We start from the raw sequence: 19,819 nt of genomic DNA, 5'->3' as shown, positions 1-19,819 counted from the left end.
GTGCGGAAGGGGGTGGCAAGCGGGGATGCCTTCGAGGTGCAATAGAGCAGGGCTCCTGGGCTCACTAGACACAGGGCAGCTCAGTGTCTGGAGGAGTGCTGTATACAATCACAGAGGCCAGGGGTCTCCATTTGGCCAGAACAAAGAGATGAGCTTTTAAGGACAGCTGCGTCTTCCCTGTTCTTATTGTGATTCCAGCTTCCCCTCCCTGGCCAGAGCCGATGATGCGGCACAGAGGAGAGAGAGAAAAGAAGCAAGGAGGGTCCGGCCAGTCCTTCTGCCACCCCCTCACTCCTTGGCTTTAATCCCAGAGCCGAAGGATCGGCTGATCCTCTACGTCGTAACCCATGTGGGGCTTTGTCTTCTCCGGGTGTCCTGATCTGGAGAAGGTGGGTGGGGACAGGTAATGTCAGACCCACTTTGGGATTGAAAGTGAGAAAAGAGAGGGGGCACCTGGATTTGAACCAGGGACCTCTTGATCTGCAGTCAAATGCTCTACCCCTGAGCTATACCCCCTGACCTGGTAGAGTGATATAATTAACATCTTTTACTGTGTTGACATACCAGTAACCCATCTTTCTGGTTGAGATGTCCCAGTCAGCTCTGCTTTTTGGAACACTGGCCTCCTAGCTGCCAGGGACCAGCCTTTGTTCCCCCATCACTTCAATGTGCATCTGGCTAAGGAACCCTTGGTAGCCTGGTTGACCAGGTTGGGAGACATTTCAAATCATTCAGATAATCCTCTTGGGTATTAACAGTCACTGAGCATCTACTGTGTGTCAGGCACACTGGGATGATGATGTAACTGTGACATGGTGACATTGTCTTCTCCCACTTGAAAGAAGTTCACAGCTCATGCCCAAGAGTTATTTAAAGACATAGAATAATGTTTATGAGAGTTCATCAAGTGAAAAGGCAGTTCCAAAAGTGTGTCTGAGAAGAATTATAGGTGATTTCAAACTTTTGTGTGTTTTTCTCTTTCAACTTTTCTATACTGAGCATGTTGCCATTGTAAATAAAAATGTTACTTAGGAAAAATGGTACTCTAGAAGAGTACCACTTGTAGGAATGTATCCTTCAGAAATACTCGTGAATGCACAGCAAGTGTGGAGACCTACTGCAGCCTCTTTCTGTCTTAGCAGTGAACTGGAAACGACCTAAATATCCATTGACAGGGGATTAGCTAGAAATATTATGGTACAGTCACAGGAATATAATGCAACAAGAAAAGATAAAATTGGCCCAGAGTTGTGTCATGGAAAGATGCTTAACAATACAATTAAGTGGAAAAAAGCAAATTGCATGACAAATGCATGTACGCTGTAAGTTCATTTGGGCTTTTTAAAAAGCTACTGTGGGCACTTCCTTGGTGGTCCAGCGGTTAAGACTCCACATTCCCAGTGCAGGGGACACAGGTACAGGTTCAGGTTCAGATCCAGTCCTTGGTCAGGGAACAGAGATCCTGTGTCCATCCCCATGTAAGTGTCTGAGAATAATTAGAGGAAAGCTTAACTCTGAGGCTAGTTGAGCCTTGCAATACAGTAAGTCCCCTACATACAAACCTTCAAGTTTTGAACTTTCAAAGATGAGAACATGCATGCCAGCCCCAGTATATCAGCTGTTGTAGTGCCCTACTGTACTTTTCAAGGTACTGTACTATAAAATTAAAATATTTTATTTTTTGTTTTTTTATGTACATACTACATGTGTGAAAAGTATTATAAGCCTATAACAATGTAGTACTAGATAGTCGATTGCATTAGTTGGGTGCCCAGGCTAACTTAGCTGGACTCAGGAACAAATTGGATTTATGAACACACTTTCTGAACAGAACTCATTTGTATGTAGGGGACTTATTGTAAATCGAAATGTGGATGGCAGCGTTTTTAAAGGCAGAGAAAGTTTTTTATATTCATTCTTGGAGCAAGGTATTCAAAGAAGGGCCAGGCCCCAGCTAAGTGATGAAATTATATACACAACTGACAAGGCCTCCCCCCAGCCAGAGGGAGACAACTAGACTGGGGGTGGGGTGGGCCCCAGGGAGCCTCCTGAAGGGCAAGAGACAGGCGGATGCAACTGCCTCCCATGCAGAGCCTGCATTCTCAGTCCTGTCTGATTCACTCCCTGATGGCTCCGTGGTAAAAAAAAAAAAAAAAAAACGCCTGCCAGTGCAGCAGACTCAGGAGACTTGGGTTCAATCCCTGGGTCAGGAACATCCCTTGGAGGAGGTAATGGCAATCCGCTCCAGTATTCTTGCCTGGAAGATTCCATGGGCAAAGAAGCCCGACAGGCTACATCACAGTCCAAGGGGCCATAGAGAGTCAGGCACAACTGAGCACACAGCCCATTACCTTATGGGAAAGGTTAAGAAGGAAGGAATCGCCCCGGTCAATGGGGTTCCCTGATTTCAGGGCTGATGGGCCGGGTTGCAGGACCAAAAGGAGCAAAGAGGAGGCAAGACAGAGGCTGCCATCAGTGAGATAACCTTCACTATCAGGAGGCATCCAGGGAAGGCAAGGACAAGAAAGGGACCAGCAACCAGATTCTAAGCCAAAAGTCCAAGTGCTTATGACCCTGGAATAACAATCGCCACCTCCCTGAGGGAAAAATACTAATTTAAAAATTCAAGTCTCTTGTTAACAAGATCAATGAACTTTAATGAAAGAGGAATTGGAGCACTGCCCTAAAAATTAAAGAAGTTTTGTTTTTACAGGCACGTATGCATATGTTGATAAGACAACTTGGAGGGAACAGAATAATTACAACACAGGAAGTTAAACAAAGAGGTATTTGCCAACTTATCAAGTTAGACCAAGTCTCAAGAAGGACTAGAGTTGACCGCGCTCTGTCTTAAATGGCACTTTCTTGCAGTCAAATAGCTTTATTATAAGAGGCTATTTTTAGCTCATATATTATGAGAGGCTATTTTTAGCTCATATAGATTTCTGCTGTTTATATAACCTGAAACATCATGAAACATATTTCAGGTAGTTGTAAGAAAAATCATAAAAGATGGTTAATGTCGGGGATGATAAAATCAAAATGATAAAATTCCCATGAACTGTACTTCTGAATTACATGCTAAGCTCTGAACCTACAATGAATTCTTAGAGCATCAACCAAAACGTTTGTTCTCAAGCCAGAAAGTCATGGAGTTCTCTAGTTTTGAGATAGTTGATATAATTTACTGGTTCCTTCTGCCGAGGTTTACTTTTAAAGCTTGAACGAGACATAAAATTGTCTTTAATAATTACACAACCCAAACTTACACGTTCACATGTGGATTTTTCATCCTCTGCACACTCTCTGAGCCCCTCTCAGGGAGGGCTCTCTCAGGGAGTGATGGGTCCTGGTAGTTTGGCTTGGAAATAGATCAGTTCCACCTTGTCCCACAGAGAATGAATGGACTGAGACAGGGAAAAATTAAGGAAACCAAGAAATGCTGAAACAGCAATTGTTCCTGGAGGATGCCTTTAAGGTCAAGTGACAAATAATATCCTTCAGAATGGAGGAAAGCCAGAACACAAGATGATGGGCAGACATATTGCAGAGAAGAAGCCAATTCTGACTCCATGTTGGAAACTGTTTCTTTGGCTTGTTTTTGGTTGCTTTTGTTATTGTGTGTGTGTGTGTGTGTGTGTGTGTGTGTGTGTGTTAGGTTACTTCAGTCACGACTCTGTGACCCTATGAACCGTAGCTCACCAGTCTCTTCTGTCCATGGGATTCTCCAGGCAAGAATACTGGAGTGGACTACGATGACCTCCTCCAGGGATCTTCCCGACCCAGAAATCGAATCTTTTCTGTCCCCTGCATTGGCAGGCGGGGTCTTTACCACTAACACCACCTGCAATCATACCTAATAGCCTACCTCAGAAACAGTGCCCCTCTGCCTGACTGTAAACTAAAGTGCCTTTGCTCAGCTCCTAGTGTGATAATCTGACCCTGACCACCTTGTGAACAGCTATAAGAAAAAGATGAGATTACGCACCCCTTCCAAAGGCTGGCCATTCCCAGAGATGTCTTTGAAGGCTGAAAGACTGAAGACCCTTTCACTTTACTTCTCCACTGCCTCACCCTCTCTATTCTGCCTTTTGACTTCAGTTCCTCATTGCTTCTCTCCCTCCGACTCTATAAAAGAACCTGGTATCCAGACCCCAACAAGATGATTACTCTGAGACATTAGTCTGCCATCTTCTCGGTCAGCTGGCTTTCCAAATAAAATATTCTTTGCCTCAACACCTCGTCTTTTGGATTCACTTGGACTCAGTAACAAACAGAGCTGGGGTGAGGGAACTACTCTGAGAAGGCTTCTGAAATCTCTGCTAAAGGTGGTTTCAACTTAGCTGCAGACTAGGAGCTCTGGGGAGAGTTTACCATACCTGGGCTCCACCTCAAATATACTGATTTAATTGGTCTGGGGTGGGGCCTGGGAAACGGTGCTTTTATAGACCCTTCAAGGGATTTTAATTTATACTCAGAGTTAAGAACTGCCAACTACCATAGTAAAGCTTCACAATTTTCTGGTTCTAAAAAAAACAAAAACAAAAAACTTTACATTGATTTCTAATAAGGAAGAAGTTGAAATGCAGTACCAAAAGGGAAAAGTTAAGAATAAGTAGGGGGCACCCAGATTTGAACTGGGGACCTCTTGATCTGCAGTCAAATGCTCTACCCCTGAGCTATACCCCCTTCTGCGATGGTATGACTTAATTAATGTTGTTGTCTATCCAGCCGCACCCAGACTACCTGTAAACCTATGAGCTGCCATTTCAGGATGGACCTCTCTTGGAAACCTCCAGATCTGCTGCTTGAAAACTGGTCAACCTGCTACAGAAAAGGCACCCAGCTCTCTCCTCAAAAGCCACACAGCCTGTGTCCCCATCTCACCCAGCCCCGCCCCCAGCCTATAGCCCCAGGGTGTGAGCAGCAGCCTGGAGAAGTCTAGACATTGACTGCAGAATGGCCTTCAGAATCAGATGACTGTGCCCATCACAGTGGGCACCTGAAGAACAGAAACTGGAGGCAATGAGGATCCAAATTCACCGCATGAGGGTCTAACCCTCAGGGGCTGACACTCAGTTCAGGGAACTTTCTAGTAAATTCAGTCAGGGACACAGATGACTGTACCAACCTCTGCTTCTTCAGTTAATAGAGATGTGACCACTATCAGGAACACTCAGAAGTAGGTGAAAGAAGCCAATCTGAAAAGGATACCTCCTGTATGGTTCCAACTATATGACATTCTGAAAAAGGCAAGGTATGGAAAGATCTTAATGACCCAGATAACCACGATGGTGTGATCAGTCACCTAGAGCCAGACATCCTGGAGTGCAAAGTCAAGTGGGCCTTAGGAAGCATCGCTATGAACAAAGCTAGTGGAGGTGATGGAATTCCAACTGAGCTATTTCAATCCTAAAAGATGATGCTGTGGGTGTACTGCACTCAATATGCCAGCAATTTTGGAAAACTCAGCAGTGACCACAGGACTGGAAAAGGTCAGTTTTCACTCCAATCCCAAAGAAAGGCAATGCCAAAGAATGTTCAAACTACCCCACAATTGCACTCATCTCACACACTAGCAAAGTATTGCTGAAAATTCTCCGAGCTAGGCTTCAATAGTACATGAACCAAGAACTTCCAGATGTTCAAGCTGGATTTAGAAAAGGCAGAGGAATAAGAGATCAAATTGCCAACATCTCTTGGATCATAACAAAAGCAAGAGAATTCCAGAAAAACATCTACTTTTGCTTCATTGACTATATTAAAGCCTTGGGCTTTGTGGATCACAACAGTTGAGTTCGGTTCAGTCACGCAGTCATGTCCGACTCTTTGCGACCCCGTGGACTGCAGCAAGCCAGGCCTCCCTGTCCATCACCAACTACCGGAGCTTGCCCAAACTCATGTCCATCGAGTTGGTGATGCCATCCAAGCATCTCACCCTCTGTCATCCCCTTCTCCTGACTTCAATCTTTCCCAGCAGCAGGGTCTTTTCCAATGAGTCAGTTCTTCACATCAGGTGGCCAAAGTATTGGAGTTTCAGCTTCAACATCAGTCCTTCCAATGAATGTTCAAGACTGATTTCCTTTAGGATTCACTGGTTTGCTCTCCTTGCAGTCCAAGGAACTCTCAAGAGTCTTCTCCAATACCACAGTTCAAAAGCATCATTCTTCAGCTCTCAGCTTTCTTTATGGTCCAACTCTCACATCCATACATGACTACTGGAAAAACCATAGCTTTGACGATATGGACCTTTGTTGGCAAAGTAACATCTCTGCTTTTCAATATGCTGTCTAGGCTGATCATAACTTTTCTTCCAGGGAGCAAGTGTCTTTCAATTTCATGGCTGCAGTCACCATCTGCAGTGATTTTGGAGCCCAATAAAATAAAGTCTTTCACTGGTTCCATTGTTTCCCCATCTATTTGCCATGAAGTGATGGGACTGGATGCCATGATCTTAGTTTTCTGAATGTTGAGCCTTAAGGCAGCTTTTTCACTCTCCTCTTTCACTTTCATCAAGAGACTCTTTAGTTCTTCTCCTTCTGCCATAAGGGTGGTATCATCTGCATATCTGAGGTTATTGATATTTCTCCCGGCAATCCTGATTCCAGCCTGGGCTTCATACAGCCCAGCATTTTGCATGATGTTCTCTGAATATAAGTTAAATAATCAGGGTGACAATATACAGCCTTGTTGTACTCCTTTCCCAATTTCGAACCAGTCTGTTGTTCCATGTCCGGTTCTAACAGTTGCTTCGTGACCTGCATACAGATTTCTCAGGAGGCAGGTCAGGTGGTCTGGTATTCCCATCTCTTGAAGAATTTTCCACAATGTGCTGTGATCTACACAGTCAAAGGCTTCGGCATAGTCAATAAAGCAGAAGTAGATGTTTTTCTGGAACTCTCTTGCTTTTGCTATGATCCAGTGGTTGTTGCAATTTGATCTCTGGTTCCTCTGCCTTTTTTAAATCCAGCTTGAACATTTGGAAGTTCACGGTTCCATATACTGTTGAGCCTCGCTTGGAGAATGTTGAGCATTACTCTGCTAACGTTTGAGATGAGTGCAATTGTGGGATAGTTTGAACATTCTTTAGCATTGCCTTTCTTTGGGATTGGAATGAAAACTGACCTTTTCCAGTCCTGTGGTCACTGCTGAGTTTTCCAAAATTGCTGGCATATTGAGTGCAGCACTTTCACAGCATCATCTTTGAGGATTTGAAACAGCTCAGTTGGAATTCCATCACTTCCATTAGCTTTGTTCGTAGCAATGCTTCCTAAGGCCCACTTGACTTCACTTTCCAGGATGTATGGCTCCAGGTGACTGATCACACCATCATGGTTATCTGGGTCACTGAGATCTTTTTTGTATACTTCTTGCCACCTCTTCTTGGAAGTGACAAATAGATTTAAGGGACTAGATCTGATAAACAGAGTGCCTGATGAACTATGGACAGAGGTTCATGACATTGTACAGGAGACAGGGATCAAGACGATTCCCATGGAAAAGAAATGCAAAAAAGCAAAATGGCTGTCAGAGGAGGCCTTACAAATAGCTGGGAAAAGAAGAGAAGCAAAAAGCAAAGGAGAAAAGGAAAGATATTCCCATCTGAATGCAGAGTTTCAAAGAATAGCAAGGAAAGATAAGAAAGCCTTCCTCAGCGATCAATGCAAAGAAATAGAGGAAAACAACAGAATGGGAAAGACTAGATATCTCTTCAAGAAAATTAGAGATACCAAGGGAACATTTCATGCAAAGATGGGCTCGATAAAGGACAGAAATGGTATGGACCTAACAGAAGCAGAAGATATTAAGAAGAGGTGGCAAGAATACACAGAAGAACTATACAAAAAAGATCTTCATGACCCAGATAATCACGATGGTGTGATCACTCACCTAGAGCCAGACATCCTGGAATGTGAAGTCAAGTGGGCCTTAGAAAGCATCACTACGAACAAAGCTAGTGGAGGTGATGGAATTCCAGTTGAGCTATTTCAAATCCTGAAAGATGATGCTGTGAAAGTGCTGCACTCGATATGCCAGCAAATCTGGAAAACTCAGCAGTGGCCACAGGACTGGAAAAGGTTAGTTTTCATTCCAATCCCAAAGAAAGGCAATGCCAAAGAATGCTCAAACTACTGCACAATTGCACTCATCTCACACGCTAGTAAAGTAATGTTCAAAATCCTCCAAGCCAGGCTTCAGCAATACGTGAACCATGAAATTCCAGATGTTCAAGCTGGTTTTAGAAAAAGCAGAGGAACAAGAGATCAAATTGCCAACATCTGCTGGATCATCGAAAAAGCAAGAGAGTTCCAGAAAAACATCTATTTCTGCTTTATTGACTATGCCAAAGCCTTTGACTGTGTGGATCACAATAAACTGTGGAAGATTCTGAAAGAGATGGGAATACTAGGTCATCTGAGCTGTCTCTTGAGAAACCTGTATGCAGGTCAGGAAGCAACAGTTAAAACTGGACATGGAACAACAGACTGGTTCCAAATAGGAAAAGGAGTACATCAAGGCTGTATATTGTCACCCTGATTATTTAACTTATATGCAGAGTACATCATGAGAAACGCTGGGCTGGAAGAAACACAAGCTGGAATCAAGACTGCCGGGAGAAATATCAATAACCTCAGATATGCAGATGTCACCACCTTTACGGCAGAAAGTGAAGAAGAACTAAAGAGCCTCTTGATGCAAGTGAAAGAGGAGAGTGAAAAAGTTGGCTTAAAGCTCAATGTTCAGAAAACTAAGATCATGGCATCTGGTCCCATCACTTCATGGGAAATAGATGGGGAAACAGTGGAAACAGTGTCAGACTTTATTTTGGGGGGCTCTAAAATCAGTGCTGATGGTGCTTGCAGCCATGAAATTAAAAGACGCTTACTCCTTGGAAGGAAGGTTATGACCAACCTAGATAGCATATTTAAAAGCAGAGACATTACTTTGCCAACAAAGGTCCGTCTAGTCAAAGCTATGGTTTTTCCACTGGTCATGTATGGATGTGAGAGTTGGACGGTGAAGAAAGCTGAGCGCTACAAAATTGATGCTTTTGAACTGTGGTGTTGGAGAAGACTCTTGAGAGTCCCTTGGACTGCAAGGAGATCCAACCAGTCCATCCTAAAGGAGATCAGTCCTGGGTGTTCATTGGAAGGACTGATGTTGAAGCTGAAACTCCAATACTTTGGCCACTTGATGTGAAGAGTTGACTCATTGGAAAAGACCCTGATGCTGGGAAGAATTGGGGGCAGGAGGAGAAGGGGATGACAGAGGATGAGATGGTTGGATGGCATCACCGACTCGATGGACATGGGTTTGGGTAAACTCCGGGAGTTGGTGATGCACAGGGAGGCCTGGCGTGCTGCGATTCACAGGGTCACAAAGAATCAGACACTACTGAGCGACTGAACTGAACTGAACTGAGTAAAAGATAAGGGGGATATTCCACATGCCCAGAGAGACTCCTTGGAGTCAAAAGTCAGAGGATAATTCCAGGCCAGAATGAGTCTTGCTCCTCCCAGAAGCCTTCATTTTGAGATCCATCTTGGCTAAGGTGTGCACACCCCGGGGGAAGGTCCTGAGACAATTAACCAGGGGGAAATAAGGCAAGGTGGTTGGCCCAAGGGGAGGCAAAGACCCATAGAACTGCCCCCTTATAAAGGATTTAAACTTCCCAAAGGAGTGACTCTCTCTCTGAGCTCGCCCTTCACCTTTCAGCATGTACTTTTCTTTTCGATTAACTTTTTACTTTACTCTTTTCCTTCTGCCTCCTTGCCTGAATTCGTTCTTGACTAGGCAGACACTGCTAGGGACCTTAGCCCTGACTGCTGGCTCCTCTGGTCCAGTTTTAGGACTCCCACTCTGGGAAACTAAGACCGTCCTCACACTGCTTGCTGCAAGCTGCCACTTATGCTGCACGTGTCTGATGCTGGGGAAGACTGAAGGCCAAAGGAGAAGGGGCCGGCAGAGGATGAGATGGTTAGATAGCACCACTGACTCAATGGACATGAATCTGAGCACACTTTAGGAGATAGTGAAGGACAGAGGAGCCTGGAGCGCTACAGTCCACGGGGTTGCAGAGTCGGTTAGTTAGCGACCGAACAGAACAAATATATGCACCACTCATCTGTCAATGGACATTTAGGTTGCTTCCCTGTCTTACCTATTGTAAATAGTGCTGAGGGTGAACAATCAACATTGAGGGGCATGTGTCTCTTTTAAGAAACTTTTTATGTTGTATTGGGATATAGCTGATTAACAATGTTGCAATTGCATGTATCATTTTAATTAGAGTTTTCTCAGGATACACGCCCAGGAGTGGGATTGTAGGATCATATGGTAACTCTTTTTAGTTTTGATTTACCTTTTTCTAATAATTAGTGACATTGAGTATCTTTCCCTGCGTCTGTTGTCTTCTTTGGAGAAATGTCTATGTAGATCTTCACCCATTTTTTTTTATTGAGTTTTTTTTTTTAATATTAAGCTGTATGAGTTGTTTGTATACTTTGGAAATTAATCTCTTGTCTATTGCATCTTTTGCAAACGTTTTCTCCCATTCTGTGGGTTGTCTTTTCATTTTGTTTATTATGGTTTCCTTTGCTGTACAAAAGGTTTTAAGTTTAATTAGGTCTCATTTATTTTTATTTTTGTTTTTAAGTCCAGTATTCTAGGAGACCAGTCAAAAAAAACATCTCTGCAATTTATGTCAAGGAGTGTTCTGCCTATGTTTTCCTTTAGGAATTTTATAGTATTTGGTTTTGCGTTTAGGTCTTTAATCCATTTATAGTTTATTTTTGTATGTGGTAGAGAATGTTCTAATTTTACTTTTTCATGTAGCTGTCCAGTTTTCCCAGCACCACTTATTGAAGAGACTGTCTTTTCCCCATTGTACACTCTTGCCCCCTTTGTTGTAGAGTAATTGACTGTAGATGCCTGAGTTCATTTCTGGGCTCTCTATCCTGTTGCATTGATCTACCTTTGTGCCTTTGTTGACCGCCTTTGTGCCAGTCCCAGAACCAGCGACCTCTTGATCTGCAGTCAAATGCTCTACCCCTGAGCTATACTGCCAGGAACACCAGCATAGTCTAATGAACACTTTTCATCCATGTGGTGACGCTAAACTCTGCAAAATTAAGCTATAGATTCTCCTCCAGGACTGACTTTCTGGAAGCTGCAGACCTGGCTCCTAGTAAGACATCTTCCCTCCAGTCTACAGCTTTCCAGGCCTCAGTCGGTGTGTTGGGTCATCAACAAGAAGAAAAGGAGAGAAGTTGCCTGATGAATCCCCAACCCATTTCCAATAGCATTGGTTTAGCCCAAGAGCTGCCCAGAGGTCTCCATAACTGCCCACACACCTGGGCTCCCGGCCCCTTGTTTCCACAGGTCTGACCCCACCCCACCCCCACTTCACTGCACCAAACTGCTTTGGGTGAGGGTGGTGGTTTAGGGCTACCATTTATTGTCTGTTCCTGGGAAGTCAACAGCTTTCTAGCCTGCCCTAAAAACACCCATCCGTCTGTATCGGGGGCCTTGCCTTCTCTCTGAGGATCGAACAGAGCTGGAGAACTGAGAAACACATAGAAGAAACCTCAGATGCCACAAGGAGGAGGGAGAGCTGGAGTGCTAGTGCAGGAAGACACGGGAAGGGGGTCCACCCAGGCTGCTCCTGTACTAGCGCTGACCTGGAGCTTCCTGTTCCAAGGAGGATCTGAATCGGTGGGAAGATGAAGGAAAATGGAATGAATAACAACCTCCATGGATGAAAAATCCAATATGGCAGGGGGCACCTGGATTTGAACCAGGGACCTCTTGATCTGCAGTCAAATGCTCTACCCCTGAGCTATACCCCCTTACTTATTATAGGTGTCTAATAATCACCTTTCACCTTCATAGTCACACCCAGGACTCCTGTAACATACTGGGAGTCTCTGTTGGTTTCTAGCAAGCAGGTAAGACCAGCAACTTATTCCTCCACAAGCTCAGCCCATAGAAGTCTCCCCACCCAGGCCCTGGAGTTCCACAACCCTACCCCTTCACATGCCTGCATCTCCCCCTTCTCCTCCATGTGTGGTGACAGCAGCAGCCTGGAGAAGCATGGACATCTATTTCTGGCAGGGCCTTTAGAATTTGCCTTTCTCTTGTTTTTCACTACAAAACAGCAAGTTGAAGAGATCCTGCCAATCTCTTCGGAGACACACCCAGTACCTCCAACCAGAAGGTGTCTCTTCAGCCTGCGTATCTGTGCATTAAACCTGGGGGTGCTCGTGGGGACCCTGGGGAGGTTGGTGAACTTCTTACTCCCTAACCTGGATCTTTTTTATTTTCCTGAAGTTAGTGATAACCTCATGTCTCCTAGGCAAATATTTTATATAACTAAGCAACTTGCAGCTGTAAGTATATTACTGTTAGTCGCTCAGTCGTGTCTGACTCTTTGGGACCTCATGAACTGTAGCCCACCAGCCTCCTCTGTCTGTGGGATTCTCCAGGGAAGAATACAGGAGTGGGCTGCCATGCCCTCCTCTTGGGGATCTTCATGACCCAGGGATCAAACCCGGGTCTCCTCCACTGCAGGTGGATTCTTTACCATCTGAGCCACCAGGGAAGCCCACAATTATTATTAGTGGTTATTATTATTTCCTCTCTTTGGAGGAGAAAACCTGCCAGAGAGTATGATTTTCACTTTAAACTATTGTGCTGCAGTCCATGGGGTAGTAAAGAGTCAGACACAACTGAGCAACTGAACAGCAAATTGTTGATGAAGAAATGGAGAGGAAGAGTGGAGTGAGAGGACCCGGAACACGTGAAATAAGAATTTCAAGTGGAACAAACAGGGCAGTAAAGTCTGTGAACTAGCTAGATGCGTCTCCATGTGGTCATGATGTGAGTTTATTGACCTGAAATAACAGGAAGATCCCCTGGAGGAGGCCATGGCAACCCACTCCAGTATTCTTGCCTGGAGAATCCCACGAACAGAGGAGCCTGGTGGGCTATAGTCCACAGGGTCACAAAAGTCAGACACGACTGAAGCAACTTAGCATGCATGCATGCCTGCAAGAGCTTCCTCGGGAGACAACTGGTCTGCCATCTACAAGCTGCCACCGTGAATAACTGAGCATCCATTAGAACAGAATGGAAACCACTGCCTTTGCCAGCTTTCCTCCAATATTCCATAAAAAGTCCAGTGTAGTAGGGGGCACCCGGATTTGAACCGGGGACCTCTTGATCTGCAGTCAAATGCTCTACCCCTGAGCTATACCCCCTTACTTATTATGGGTGTCTAATAACCACCTTTCATACTTCCCCAGTGGCTCAGCAATAAAGAATCCACCTGCAATGCAGGAGACGCGGGTTTGATCGTTGGGTCAGGAAGATCCCCTGAAGGAGAGCATTCTCCAGTATTCTTGCCTGGAGAATCCCATGGACAGAGGAGGCTGGTGGGCTACATTCCATGGGGGACACACGACTGAAGCAACTTATCTTGCACACAACCACCTTTCACCTTCATGATCACACCCAGGACACTTGTAACACACTGAAAGTTTCTACTTATTTCTGAAGAGCTGGTAAGACCAGCAACCTATTCCTAAACAAACTCAAAACCGAAGCAGTCACCTAGATCATCTTCCCGAGAAAACACGTTGCAGCCCACTCACCCCCATGGGCCCTGTGAGTCTCTGCTGCTCAGGCCGAAAGCTGACGTCCACAGTACATTTCCAGGGCCCCTGTTCGAGGCGGGTGACTGAGGTTCCAGTGGAAAAGTAGCCCCGGGCGTGGCACTGGATCACATGACTGAAAGTGGATTGCAGCCCTTACTGTGTAGCCGCCAGTCTCCGTCCGCATGCACCTTTAACAGTTCCCACCACTGCCACCGCTGCCCTGGCTTTAGTCTCTTCGCTCTGTGCAGGCCCTGCTGAAGCAGCTCAGCATGGAGTGACTGGAGCCCGAGGGCCTCCTGCAAGCACCACACTGTGCTTGGTTACGGGGGGAGCATATGAGAGGCATCAAAGTTCCCATTTCCCCCCGACGGCGGTGCATGTGTATGGTGAGGAGGGGATGAACCGGCAGGAAAGGTGACGTCTGCAAGGCTCTAAGATAAGTGTTAATGGGCATGGGCATGCAGTCAGCCCTGGAGAAGTTCACCTGGGGCTGCAAGAAGCTAGAGAGGCTTTCTGCAAAGACCTAAACTATCTGATCTCTCCTCCATCCTATGAAGACTCAATTCCACAGGACCAGAGGCTAAAAAAAGGCATTTTTTCAATCACAGAAAACTAACTGAAAGGGAGTTTTTGGAAGGTGGAGAGATCGAATCACAGCCTCTGAACCAAGGAGGAACTTTAAGAATGGAAAAAGAAGCAGACAACTCCATAAAGTACAAATGCGAAAGTTTATTGTGGATGACCTTCACAGGTAGGACCCGGCGGACAACGACCCAGCATCATTCAGAGTGGTGCCCTGCGCCACTGATAGGGCACCAGGGGATTTAAAGGAGCCAAAGCTAAAGACAGAATCTGACCACTACGGAAGGAAGACATCCACCCCAATGGGAACCAGGGAACGTGGGGATCTCATGGCCAGTAACCACTGGATTAGCAAAAGGCACTCTTCTATGCTTTATCTCAGATGGAGGCAAGGGTAAAAGCTGATGGAGAATTTATCTGTCTTGGACACATTCCTTATAAGTGGGCTAAAGGAGAGGAGGGGATAAGACTGCCAGCCTGAGATGGAGCTGACAAAAAGGGGTCCCTGTGGTTCAACCACGCAGGCCCCTCCCTTGTTATAATTGTAATCTCAGCAGCACCTTTTTTAAATTTTCCGTCAGCCCATGAGGACAACTCCATTGTGAACTAAACCCATTTCCTCTCCTTCCCCTGAGCCTGGACCCCCTCCCACCTGGAAGCCCTGAAGCTTCTCTCCACCCTTCAATTCATGCCAAGTCCTCTAAAGTGACTGCCATTCTCCTGGAAGGGCTTTTAGGATGATCTAGTATAGGAGCTGCTAAATGTGGCCCCAGAAAAAAAAATCATCTCGTGTTTCTGTGATGTGAGTGGATGAAAGGAAGGAAGGGTACTGTTGAAAACAGCTAAACAAAACCCGAATCTCTGGAGACAGGCCCGGCGGGGGATGTATATGTTTATACTCCCACGTTTCCAGGTAGTTCTACTGCTCAGATGAGCCTTGAGTCCCCATGGTCTAGGCTAGAACCATCCTTCTGGTTCTGGGACTTTCCATCTCCAGCCCAGGAGATGAGCTAGACAGCTTCCTTTCTACTTTACCAACTCCTTTACCACCATCTCCTTTACCAACTGCTGCACCCCTCAATCTGCCCACTGAGAAAAACCCACCTGAAGGTGTAATTTGGTGTAGGTACTAAAACAAGACTTATTTGAGGGGTTCAAGGTCCCTTCAACCAGGGACCTCTTGATCTGCAGTCAAATGCTCTACCCCTGAGCTATACCCCCTTGCTTATGAGCGGTAGCCGATAAATATTTTCTCACCTGTGTTGAAATGCCCACACCCACTGTGCACTGCAATTTCTACTGATTCTCAGAAGTTCTGAAGATATGGAAACTTTGCCTTACAGACAACTAGCAGGCTTTGGCCCTCCTCTTCCACGTAGATCTCCCTCCCAGTTTTACCCCCAGAAACCTCTGCTCGCAATCTCGCAGTCTCGTTTTTCTTGGTACCACTGTGAAGGCGCCTGCTGGAAAAATCACTGCTCAGCGCTGGGCCTCCTGTACCTTCCTCCCTTTCTTCAGCAGCTCCATCTGCTTCAACTTGCCCCCAAATTTTCACTTTCCCCACCTTCACCCCAGTCCTGAGGGGTGGACTGGGGGGCTCTGCTGCCCGTCTCAGCCTTTCCCCTCTTCTTTCCTCGCTATGTCTTGACTTTTGGCCGGATCTTGACTGTTCTTTGATCCTCCAACTCCCCCTTCTGGACTTTCACTTCAGGATAAATTGTGTAAGGCTCTCTAATTCCCTTGTTCAAGAATACTTAGGGTGATTTTGCTTCTCGGATGAATGCTGACTGGCACATCTCACTGGGTTTATTTTTTTCGCTTTTTCATTCGTGTGTAAAAGGTACAGAAAATACATAAATCATAGGCGTTCCACTTTATGAATAATAATAAAAAATACACCTGTGTAATCTCCCATCCAGATCAAGAAATAGAACATGACTCGGGGAGGATGAAAATGAGATGTAAGGGATAGACCAGAGAATTGGTCCTTCCTGAGTGTACACTTTTATATAGCCTCAAATTTGAATCTTTTTAATGTTTTACATTTCCAAAAAAACAACTCAAGTATAGAAAGACGAACCTGAAATATAAACAAACCCCAGAAACCCAATGGTATGTCACACTGATAATTTGACCACAAAGAAGAAAGTACGTTCAGTGGTATATATACAAGGGGAAAAAGAGATACTGAACTTTACTTAGAAGTAAAGTTGTTTTACTTTACTTGGTATTAGAGTTGTACTATAAAGAAAGCTGAGAGCCGAAGAATTGATGCTTTTGACTGTAGTGTTGGAGAAGACTCTTGAGAGTGCCTTGGACTGCAAGGAGGTCCAACCAGTCCATCCTAAAGGAAATCAGTCCTGAATATTCATTGGAAGGACTGATGCTGAAGCTGAAACGCCAATACTTTGGCCCCCTGATGTGAAGAAGTGACTCATTGGAAAAGACCCTGATGCTGGGAAAGATTGAAGGCAGGAGGAAAAGGGGATGACAGAGGATGAGATGGCTGGATGGCATCACTGACTTGATGGACATATGTGAGCAAGTTTCAGAAGTTGGTGATAGGGAAGCCTGGCGTGCTGCAGTCCACAAAGAGTCTGACATGACTGAGCAACTGAACTGAATTGAACCGAAAGCTGCTTTGGTGTAACTTACAAAACCTATGCTTTTGAGCAAATGAATAGATTTTTGATATTTGGGGGAACCAGGGTTCTAATCCTGAGACAGGAGATAAAAATATGCAACGGAGACAGGCAAGGAAGAACTGTGGAGCTGGACTGGAATTGTAAATAGTGATGTGAGTACACATTCACACAGTGCGTGCACGTGTGCACACACACACACACACACACAGGTACACACATGCGCTTCTTAACTCTGCTCTCTGAAGAGCGCTAGAAACATCTCAGCTGCAGTGAGCACTCCTGATGCCCATATTGTGGTTATTAAACACCATTAAAAAGAGCCAGAAACTCGGAGATCTGGCTGATTCCAAGGCTGGGCAGAAAACCTAAAAGGTGAACGATGGAACATTTCGTGCTAGGGAGTAGGAAAGTGCCCCAAAACTGATGGGGACATGTCAACAGAGCACAGGGCCAGCTTGGAGAGGCTTGCCACCAGCTAAATTCGGGACAAATTGAGCGTCAAAACAAATGGAGGAAATTGTTATAGCTCACTGGGGCTTCCCAGCCACTGCTAGTGGTAAAGAACCTGTCTGCCAGTGCAGGAGACATAAGAGATGTGGGTTCAAACCCTGGGTCGGGAAGATACCTTGGAGAAGGGCATGGCATCCCACTCCAGTATTCTTGCCTGGAGAATTCCATGGACAGAGGAGCCTGGTGGGCAACGGTCCACAGGGTCGCAAAGAGTCAGACTCAACTGTAGTGACTTCACACACATGCACAAACATTATAACTCATTAAAGAATCCATAAATTCATGTTACTACGGTTTTTAAATTTTTTTTACGTAGAGAAAGGAAAGCTTTACAAAAATCTTTACCAACAAGTCAATCAATAAATGTAAAAAGAAGGATCGAAATATAAAATCATCAATTTATGACCATCATTGTAAAAACTTAGTGGATGCTTAATTTGTTAGATGAAAATTATCAGGGAACAGGATACAGGAAAGTCTGCCAAATACCACTTCAATTCATTATCCAAATTCAACTTCATTAATAATGTAACAAACTAACATCATTTCCTTTTTTTAATTTTTTAATTTTTTGTCATCATTTCTTCTTGATGTGAGGCACAAAAGACGTAATATCACTTGTGTCGTCATTTTGCTAAAATATTGAACTTTAAATACTGAGGGGATTTCCCTGGTGGTCCAGTAGTTAAGAATCCACCGGCCAATGCAGGGGACACAGGTTCGATCCCTGGTCCAGGAAGATCCCACAAGCCTCGAGCAACTAAGCCAGTGCTCCACGTCTACTGAGCCTGTGCACCTAAAACCCATGCTCTGCAACAAGAGAAGCCACTGCAATGGGAAGCCCGTGTACCACCATGAAGAGCAGACCACACTCGCCGCAACTAGAGAAAGCCTGTGCATAGCAATGAAGACCCAGTGCAGCCAAAAATAAATAAAAAATTTTAAGTCTATCTGAGTGTGACTTGAGGTGTAACACACAAATTTTACATCTGTTCTATGTTTGTCGTCATTCGTTTCGAAGTATCTTCTAATTTCTATGAGTTCTTGAGAAGAGTATGTAATTTCCCATTCCCCACGCTTCAGACTTTCTGATTCCGGTCTGGAATATTCCTTGCCCCCCACCCCTTGTCTGCTTAGCAAATTCCGACTGACCCTGTATGCTCTAAGAAACCACCCTGCTCCCCCAGGAAGGACCTAGCACACCTCCTGCACGAGACTGAACGTTGCTTTCACGTCCATCTCCCTACATTGCCGCCGTTGGGAGCTCCTTGAGGCAACAACCGCGTCCGCCATCATGGAGCTTCACCCTGAGCAGTGTCAGTGGATCAAACCTCCTTGCGTGTTTGTTTTCTGGAACAATGGTCATTTCAGATATTCTCTTTTATCTAGATGAATCCATGAACTGTCCCAGGTTTTTCTACTTTGAGGGTCCAGATTACATTACCTAAGATGATCTCTTAGCACCAGAAAGTGACATAAAAATTCTCTGTTATACTGAAAACATGGGAGTTTTGTTTACAAAATGTGATCACCTTGATTATATACTCTCCAGGCTGACGACCCGCGGGTACTCAGTATGGGCTTGTTGACTAGGTGCTACTGAGTAAGTTTTGTCCGTCGCCAAGCTAGAAAGGACTTGGTGTCCCGGTAAAATACTCCTAATTTCATCAGAGTAGCCTTTGATGTGACAGGCTTCACCTTCAAAGCCAGAGGCAGCATTATTCTCATTACAAGGTCATCAAAAACGGCTGACTCCAGGGTCAGCCTTATAAAGCTTCAACGTCTCTTGTAAATATGAGTCATAATCTGAGTAATAAGCTTGTTTCTCTTATAATTAATAATGTCATTGCTGGGTAGGCCATGATCTGCATCGTATGTGTTCCTTAATGTACATGGTGAGAAATGTTTGGTGTTTTTTTTTTTAACTGAAACACTATTCCCAAAAGCTGTGGGGAATTTAGTTATGGGGAAATTCAATAACCTTAGTCTTTCTTTAAAATAAACCTAAAAACAAACTTTGATGCTTGTATGAAAATATGTCTGGATTTTTCCACATCTGGGGTTTGCTTAAAGGGGCTTCCTCAATGGCTCAGTGGTAAAGGATTTGCGTGCGAGATGCAGGAGATGGGGGTTCGATCCCTGGGTGGGGAAGATCCCCGGGAGGAGGGCATGGCAACCCACTCCAGTATTCTGGCCTGGAGAGCCCCATGGACAGAAGGGCCTGGTGGGCTACAGTCCGTGGGGTCTCAAAAGAGTCGGACACGACTGAGCACACACACAAGACCCACTTAAATTCTTTTGCTGCACTTCTCATCTTTACTGGCTCAAGGTGACCTCACGTCTGCTCTGGGGAGATCCAGGCCCAGAGGCTTCGCCTCTGTCAAGGGAGCCTGGAATCCCCTGGGGTTCAATTCTTCATTCTTGAGG

General features: G+C 45.1%; 4 non-coding genes across 4 annotated transcripts; all 4 read right to left on the bottom strand.

The window, feature by feature from the left end:
• Positions 1-444: 444 nt before the first annotated feature.
• TRNAC-GCA (transfer RNA cysteine (anticodon GCA)) lies at positions 445-516 on the bottom strand. The gene has a single exon. It is a non-coding gene; the product is annotated as a tRNA-Cys (tRNA).
• Positions 517-4,617: 4,101 nt separating this feature from the next.
• TRNAC-GCA (transfer RNA cysteine (anticodon GCA)) lies at positions 4,618-4,689 on the bottom strand. The gene has a single exon. It is a non-coding gene; the product is annotated as a tRNA-Cys (tRNA).
• Positions 4,690-11,777: 7,088 nt separating this feature from the next.
• On the bottom strand, positions 11,778-11,849 carry TRNAC-GCA (transfer RNA cysteine (anticodon GCA)). Its single transcript has one exon. It is a non-coding gene; the product is annotated as a tRNA-Cys (tRNA).
• A 1,338-nt stretch (positions 11,850-13,187) lies between these two features.
• On the bottom strand, positions 13,188-13,259 carry TRNAC-GCA (transfer RNA cysteine (anticodon GCA)). The gene has a single exon. It is a non-coding gene; the product is annotated as a tRNA-Cys (tRNA).
• Between the last annotated feature and the right edge of the window lie 6,560 nt (positions 13,260-19,819).

Source organism: Giraffa tippelskirchi, chromosome 10, assembly GCF_054371585.1.
Source record: "Giraffa tippelskirchi isolate mGirTip1 chromosome 10, T2T-mGirTip1v1.2.pri, whole genome shotgun sequence".
NCBI classification, from domain to species: domain Eukaryota; kingdom Metazoa; phylum Chordata; class Mammalia; order Artiodactyla; family Giraffidae; genus Giraffa; species Giraffa tippelskirchi.
The sequence above is the reverse complement of the archived record's forward strand: the minus strand, read 5'-3'. Positions and strand labels throughout refer to the sequence as shown.